General features: G+C 51.9%; 1 protein-coding gene across 1 annotated transcript in view; it reads left to right on the top strand.

The window, feature by feature from the left end:
• Nucleotides 1-102: 102 nt before the first annotated feature.
• Nucleotides 103-8,293, top strand: part of ZC3H7B (zinc finger CCCH-type containing 7B) — a 75,581-nt gene continuing 67,390 nt past the window's right edge. Inside the window, exon 1 of the mRNA XM_044677406.1 lies at nucleotides 103-427. The gene's annotated coding sequence lies outside the window, so the exon portion shown is untranslated. The remainder of the gene's footprint in view (nucleotides 428-8,293) is intronic.

Genomic DNA, 8,293 nt, shown 5'->3' with positions numbered 1-8,293 from the left:
CCCTCGCCCCTTCGCCCCTTCGCCCCTTCGCCCATCCCCGGGGAGGGGGCTGGCCGGAGGCTAGCCAGGCCCCCCGGGGCGCAGGCAGGACCTGCAGGGAAGCATTTTCTCCAGTTGGGGCAGCTCTGACAGAGAAGGCGAGGGGGAGGAGAGAGGGCCACGGACACACACACGCACACACGCACGCACACACGCACACACTCGGAGGGGAGGAGGGAGCCGCGGCAATGAAAGTGACGAGCTGAGCGCCCACATGGACGGAGCCGCCTGGGCCGCGGGCACGGGAGCGCTATGCCCACTTCGCCCATGAAGCCGCGCTCCCCCAGAGTATGACCGTCGTCCCCACCCCCTCCCGCCCTACCGCCGCCGCCGCCGCCCTGGCCCCACCTCTCTAGCGGTGCCGGAGCGCCCCGCCAGGCCGCCCCAGGTGAGTCCCGGGGCCTTTCTCCGGCTCAGCCTGGCGGGGAGGGGGGAGGCAGCGAGGGGCCTCGAACCCCAGAAGGAGCCGGGCTGCCCGGATCGGGGCGCGGGTGAGGTGGGCTTGGCCTCTCCCTGCCCCTCCCCCACCACGGCCGAGAAGTTTTCAAGTTATCGCCGAGGGGGGGGAGGGTTGGGGTGGGGCTCGGGCTCCCTCCGAAACTTGGGGCGCTGCTGGGGGATCCTTTCCAAACAGTGATTTGGAAACTGTAGCTGAGGCCCGCTGGGGGAAGGGAGGGTCCCCAGGATTCCCGGCCCAACGGGGTGAGGGGTCGATGGAGACATCCCTGCTTCCCCCCCGCGGTCCTTCCTTCTTTCTGCCATCCCCCATCCCGGCTGGAGCTCTGGGGCCCTGGTGGAGGCCCACAGCGGTGGCCTGGGCCTGGGCCCGGGCCGCCCTGGGGCTGCCCTCCTCGGCCTCCAGCAGCACTCTAGCCCGGTGATCGAGGCCTGGTGCGTGGGGGTGGGGGGATGGGCTTGGGACTGGAGAAAGGGAAGAACCTGGGACAGTCCTAGAGCTCCAGGGCTCCCCTACAAGTTAGAGCCATCTCTCCCTGGGGATAGGGCTCAGGGCCATCCCTCCTGCCCCCCAACGCCATTTTTACTGGGGAGTCTAGGAAAAGATCTTGTAGATCTGGGGGATTTAGAGTGGGGAGGACCTGAATTCCAATTCTCCTGCCTGGTCCTGGCTGTGTGACATTGGTCTCGTCACTTCCTGTTTTGGGGGCCTCAGTTTCCCCTTGCAAAATGGGGAATAATAATCCTAACACCATCTGGTCTACTTGGTGGGTGGGTGGGAGGGAGGGAAGCACTTTGGAAAGCTGGGGCTGGAGAAATGGGCCATTGTGAGCAATGAACCTGGAGGCCCACCAGGACTGAAGCCTGATGACTGTTAAGGGTGAATCAAGCAATCCACATTTATGGGGGGTTTTCTAGGGTCTAGGCACTGGGCCAAGCCTCAGAGCTACAGAAGGGCCAAAGCCAGTCCCTTTCCTCAAGGGGCTTCCAGTGTGAGGGGGAGACAACCTGCAAACACCTTGTACAAAGCCGACTTTCTCTAGGCCAAAGAAGCCAAGGAGGGGAAGCACTGGAGTGAAGAAGTGGGTTTGTTAAAGGGGGAAGGCAGAGCGAGGCCTGGGCCTTACCATTCTCTTAACCCCTGACCTTCGAATTGGGTCTTAGAACCCATTGGTTCTGAGGCAGAAGAGAGGTAAGGACTAGGCAGTGGGGGTAAGAGACTTGCTCAGGGTCACCCAGCTAGGATGGGTCAGAGGCCAGATTGGAACCCAGGACCTCAGGTCTCCAGGCCCAGCTCCCTATCCACTGAGCCAGCCTGCTGCCCCAGAGTGCTACTCCTTCATTGATTTGTATTTCTTTCCCGGGTGCTTATTCTGGGGCTCCTGATACAGCTGCTCTTGTTTCTCCAGTTCGAATCCAAACTCCTGGGGAGCATTCCGGAGGGGGGGCAGCAATCTCCCATGCCCAGAAGGATCCTGAGCACTTGCTGCTCCTTAGCGGGCCCTGTGCTAGGCTCTGGGGAGTCTAAGAGAGGCAGATTCTCTGTCTCCTCAGGGTACCCTGGAGGCCCTGGTCTCCAGGAGCTTACTGTGCCTGGGGAGGCTATGGGCATGTGTAAAAAGGTGCATCCGAGGTAAAGATAACCTCAGACCGGGCAGGGTACTGGCTGTTCTGAGGCTGCCCTTCTCCAGGGGACCACTTGAGCTGAATCTCCAAGAAAGCTGGGGATCCTGGACTACAGAGATGAGGAAATGGTGTGGGGGATGGCCAGGTGGGAAGACCAAGGCCACAGTGATGGGCACACAGCTCACATAGCTCATCTTTCCAGGTAGGACTAGGCAGCCGCTTGGGGTTCACTCTGAGCTCATCTCATAGGCTCTAGAGTTGGAAGATCATTTAAGTCCAAATCCCTCTCTTTTAAGAGGCCCAGAGAAAGGAAGGGACTTGGCCAAGATCACACAGCTGAAGGGGGATTAGAATTTGGGTCTTCATGACTCCCCAACTGGTGCTTTAGCATCTGTCCCATCCACCTTTTTCACTATGGGAGAGAGTCAGTTCTGTCGTCCTCTCCCTCTTCATTATTGTACCATCATCTCATCCTATCATTGCACTCTTCTTGTGCCCATGCTTTAAATAAATCTATCCAAATGTTCCCATTTATGCCGAGGAAGAAACTGAGGTTTAAAGAAACGAAGCTAGGATTCGAACCCAGGTTTTCACAGGATCTGAGAGTTGGAAGGGACCTCGGGGCCTTGAGGCCAGCCCATCGCCCATTAGGGAACAGCCAACAAAGTGAACGCCTGTCCTTTGCTTGGTGACCTCACCGATGGGGACCTCATTCCCCTCATTCCCTGTTGAGGTGGCCCATTCCCCTTTTGGGTAGCTCCTCTAGTTGAGAAGCTGGCCCTCACAGCTCCTGTCTAGTAACCCCAGATGCTTCTTTGAAATGCTCCCCCTCCGGCCTGTCTTCAGATATGTGAAGACACCTCTCGGATCTCCCCTGTAGATTCTCTGGGACTTAACCCTCTGATTACCTTCCTCAGGACACTCCCCCCTCGAGGCATCCATCCAGGTGGGTTCTGCCTAGTGCAGAGGACTGGGTGACGGATTGACTCCACTCTCCCATCTCCAGCATTCTGGACGATTTACCTAATGCCAAAATGGCGTTTGTTTCTTGGTTTGATAGGACTCTTTCCATCTAAATCTTTGATTTTATGACTTTAGAGGTAATCTAGTTCTTCTGCTTACTTTACAGGTAGGAAAACTGAGGAATGGGCCTTGTCTAGGGGCAGAATGGGAGTTAAATGACAGACACAGAACTCGAACCCAGACCTTTTGACTTCAAGTTCTGTGTTTCAGTAGTACTTTTCCTTCCTCCTCAGTTTTAATTGTTTTGCTGGGAAACTGCTTTTGTGGGGTTTTTAGTGGCCCCAGAGCTGTACCCTTAGCTCCAGGGACTTTCTGAGAGAGCCTCATTCATGGGGCCTAGAAACAGCTCCAGGAGTGCTGTCCTTGGAGTGCTAGTCATAGGGAATTGGGGGGTTTATGGACTCTCTAGGGGACAACCCCCCCATCTCTCCTTCTGTGTGTCTCTCTCCCTTTTCTGCCTCTGTCTCCTACGATCTCCCCGTGTCTCTGTCTGGGTGTCTACATTGTGATCGTATTTCAGCAAACGTGATGACAATAGCCAAGGCCAGAGCCCCGAGCCTTCCCTCACCCAAATAAGAGAATTATAGCACATTAGCAAGTGTGGCGGCCAGGGCCTCCTCACTCCAAGGCTCCGCTCCCCTGTCCAGCCTAAGGATTGCCTCTCCTGTTCCTCTCCTCTCCCTTCAGTAGTCTCCGGCTCTGGAAGGGGAAGCAAGGGATGGAGAGAACCCAGAGGTAGGAAGTCTGAGGACTGGGTGGAGAGGAAGCCCTGAGGAACCCAGCCCACAGCAGAGGAGAGACAGAGAAAAGAGCTGGACAAGACAGGAAGCTGATATACAGATGCTGCTATAATTGGCTGCTAAATAATGCAGGCCTGGCCTCTCAGAGCTCATCAGAGCCCTTGGGCCTTAGAAGAAGCTTGAAAAATCTTGGTTTAAATCCTGCCCAGGATACCTGGTACCTTGTGACCCTGGGCAAGTCACTTGACCCCCACTAAGACAGAAGGTAAGGGTATAAAAAAGAAAAAAAGAAATGAAGATGTCTACTAAGACATTGGATCTTCAGGCCTCCCAAACAAGCCAGGCTAGATGAGCTCTGAGGAGCCATTAGCTCTCGCTCTCTGATCTGATGCCCTGGGTTCTCTGACCTAGCTGGGCACAATGGGACACCACCTTGTGTGAAAGCCAAGAGCTCAAGGGGGTCTTAGAGCTGGGGAAACTGAAGCTCAGAGGAGGAAGTGGGCTGCCTGAGACCACCCTGGGCATGAGTGGCAGGATTTGCTCGAGGCTCTCTAGAACCCAAGTCCAGCATTCTCCACTATGCTGTGGATGCCTGGGCCTGTCGAGTGGAAGTCATGTAGTGAGGTAGTGGCAGAGCTGGGCCTGGAACTTTCTGCCATGAGGCCCTGCTGAGTCACAGATCTCCTCCCTGAGGAAGCAGAGTGAAGGAAGGCATCTGGAGGGAGCTGGGATGGAGCTAGGAGCCAATTGCCCAACGAGGTTATGGCTCTGTCTACTTTATGACTTTGTGCAGATCACTTCCCCCCTGGAAAATCTTCAATTCTGTTCCCTCTGCTTTCCCCAGGGTGTAAGGATGGGGCATTCGCAGCACTGCCCATCCCAGATCCCTAGCATTAGATGGGGAGTTCCCTGAGGGCAAGGGTGGTTTGTTTTTGTATTTTTCTCCCAGTGATGAATATTTGTTGAGCAACTCTGTGAAGAACTCTTGTATACATTGTTATGGTTGTCTCGACTGTAAGATTTGTGTTTTATTTAAAAATTGTATTCCCCTCCTAACACGTATCCTAGTTCTCTGCAAAGAGAAAGTGTCTAAGATGGGCTTAGGGAGGGGCAGCAAGGGGGTTCAGTGGATAGAGAGCCAGGCCTAGGCATTGGAGGTCCTGGGTTCAAATCTGGACTCGTACACTTCCTGGCTGTGTGGCCCTGGGCTAGTCATACTACCCTGCCAAGTCTCTGCCTTGGAATCAGTATGCAGTATTGATTCTAAGATGGAAGGAAGGGTTGAAAATTTCTTAAATATAGAAATGCCTTGACAAAAACAATTCTATCAGCATTGCTAATCAAACTTCCTTAATATCTACTTACACTTAAGTTAATTAGATTCAACTCAAAAACATCATCCCAGCTTTCCTGCCCCTCCCTTTGTCTCCACCTGGGAGAGTTCTTCATTCCTTCCTTCTTAGCCACTCTTTAGTGGCCAGAGTTCCTGGGGACTTTGTTCTTCTTGATTGGCTTTTTTTTTTCCATTTGGCATTTTGTTTGTTTTAAAATATTTTTAATTGATTAATTAATTTAGAATACTTTTCCATGGTTACATGATTCATGTTCTTTTCCTCCTCTCCTCCCTCCCCACTCCCAGAGCTGACAAACAGTTCCACTGGATTGTACATGTATCATTGTTCAAAACTATTACCATGTTATTCATATTTACAATAGAGTGATCTTTTAACATCAAAACCCGGATCATATCCCTATTGAACTACATGATCAATCATGTTTTTCTTCTTTGTTTCTGCTCCCACGGTTCTTTCTCTGGGTATGGATACATTCTTTCTCCTAAGTCCCTCCGGATTGTCCTGGGTCATTGCATTGTTACTAGTAGCAAAGTCAGTTTCATTTGATGGTGCTACAATGTATCAGTCTCTGTGTACAATGTTCTCTTGGTTCTGCTCCTTTCACTCTGCATCAGTTCATGGAGGTCGTTCCAGTTCACATAGAAATCTTCCAGTTCATTCCTTCCATCACAGTAATATTTCATCCCCATCAGATACCACTCATTTGGCATTTTTTCACAAGTCTTTTTAGATTTCTCCATGCTCCTCACATCTGTCCATTTAAAGTCATTGTGGTATTCCAGTGCCTTCATGTACGATGATGAACGTCATCATTCCCCTTTCGTTGGGTGGGTATTTTACAGCTACAGATGCTTCTGTGAAAGTCTTCGAACAGTTAGTTCTCTTTGGGGTACTCAGGCAGTGGGGAGGCTTGTTGGTTTCTGAAAACTCTTTCTCGGTATATGATATACTTAGTAATGGATTTACTGGGCCAAAATGTCTTGATGAGTTTTGTAACTTCTTGTTTTATTTTATCCTGTCAGATTGTTTTTCAGAAAGGATTTTTACAAGTTTGCAATGGTACCAGCAGTGAACCAGTGTCCCTGTTTCTCCATAACACCACTGGCTTGGTTTTAATCCTCTTTTCTCATTTGATAGGCGTGAGAGGGTACTTCCAAGATGTTTAAATTCACCTGTCATAGAGCTAAAAGGTCGAAGGACCAGAATCTAGTAGAACACCTTCATTTTACAGAGGAGGAAACTGAAAATCTTCAGAATGAGCCCAGGCTGTACATATGGTAGGAATAGGATGGGAAGGCATCCTCAGCTTATTTGGAAGGCTAAGCATTTTTCAGGGGTTTCCATTTGTTTCCTTTTGAAAATTGTTCCATTCCTTTAAATAATGAGATGTTGTGAACTGGGTGTTTTCCCCGCCCAACTTTGGCTAGTTCCTTTGGGTTTTCTTGTGCCACGTGTTGGACATAACCATATTTCCCGATCGGGTCTTTTTCTCCTTGTGGGCTTTTGGTGTACTACAGAACCATTTTGTTGGAAGGTTCCAGTGCTCCCACCCAGCGTCCTGCCCCGGCCCTCCCCTTGTTGAGCCCGATTTAAGGGTGTGGAAAGAGCGAAGGAGATGGGGCCTAGAGTGGAGGGATGTGGTGGTCTAACGGAGGCTGGAAGAGAGTGAGAGATTGTAGGCAGAAATGAGGAAGGGTGTGCATGCCAGGCAGTGAAGGGACTGGGGTCCGGGCAAAAGATGCTGGAGAATCCAGGGCCGTAAATGAGGAACAGAAAAGGCCAGCTGAGATAGAGCAGTGGACCAAGTTGGAAAGGTAATTTGGGATCAAAGAGCCACTAGAATTTGAGGGAGGGACATCCATGACCAGGAGGGCCTGAACAATTAGTACTGGCACAATCTCGCTCCCCAGAAAGCTATCCCCATTACACAAATGAGGAAACTAAGGCAGAAAGAGGTTCTTTAGTAGACTGTTTTTAAAAAAATACATGGCTAGCGGGCAGCTAGGTGGTTCAGTGGATAGAGTGCCAGGCCTAGAGATGGGAGGTCCTGGGTTCAAATTTGGCCTCAAAACACTTCTTAGCTGTATGACCCTGGGTAAGTCACATAACCCCAGTTGCCAGTCCCTGACCACTCTTCTGCCTTGGAACGGATACTTGACATCTACTCCAAGACAGAAGGGAGGATTTAAAAAAAATTCATGGCTGCCTTGACTTTCCATCCATTTCCTCCTGGCCCTTTTCTGTCCCGTAAGCCTCTTTTCCAGTTCCCGGGCATTTTCCTGCGGGTTAGGTCTAGAATGCCGTCCCCCATTGGCGGATTTCACCGTTCCATCAGTCAGACGTAGCGGCTTTGGCATTTCCTCATGATGAGACATGGCTCTCCTCTCTGAGGCTCAAAGAATTCTCAAAGAGGGAGAAGAAGCGCTTCAGATCTCACCTCTGGACCTCCTCCCTCCACTCCAGAGGGCTGGGCACTAGTGTTATCATCCCCATTTTATAGATGAGGAAACGGGCTCTGAGAAATTCAGTGACTCACCTAGGGCCCATCAGCCAACCAGATTTGAACTTGGGTCTTCCTGAGTCCAGGTTGCTCCCCAGCCCCCCAGCTGCCCCTATGCATCCCCGGCCAGCAGCCACCTTGCACACAGCCTGACCTGGTCTGGGCTATGCCTTGTGAGGCTGTTTCTCGGGGAAGACACCTGGTTGCCTGTGTCCTCCCAGGGGCTACAAAGACTCTGGGCAAATTTTTGGCTACATTGTGTTGGGGCCCACTTTGCTACAAAGTGCTTTCTCCTAAGAAGCAGGCTGTCTCTTGGGCTTCTGGGCCTCCTCCCCTTGGCCTCTGCAGCGGGACGCTTCCTCATCATCCTCGGCCATTGCTGGTGCCTGATCTCTCCACCTCCCCAGACAGCCTGGATGCTTTCTCCCAAACACATCTGTAGCTCTTTGCACTCATTCACTTCTGAATCTGGGTCTGCTGTCGTCTGGTGCTTGTAGGGGCGCTGGTGCCATTCTCCCCCTCCCGCCTCCTTCGCCTTAAGCCCTGCTGAGCAA

This window comes from Gracilinanus agilis, chromosome 5 (genome assembly GCF_016433145.1).
Source record: "Gracilinanus agilis isolate LMUSP501 chromosome 5, AgileGrace, whole genome shotgun sequence".
Classification (NCBI taxonomy): domain Eukaryota; kingdom Metazoa; phylum Chordata; class Mammalia; order Didelphimorphia; family Didelphidae; genus Gracilinanus; species Gracilinanus agilis.
Note: the sequence above shows the minus strand (reverse complement) of the source record. Positions and strands in the feature narration are given on the sequence as shown.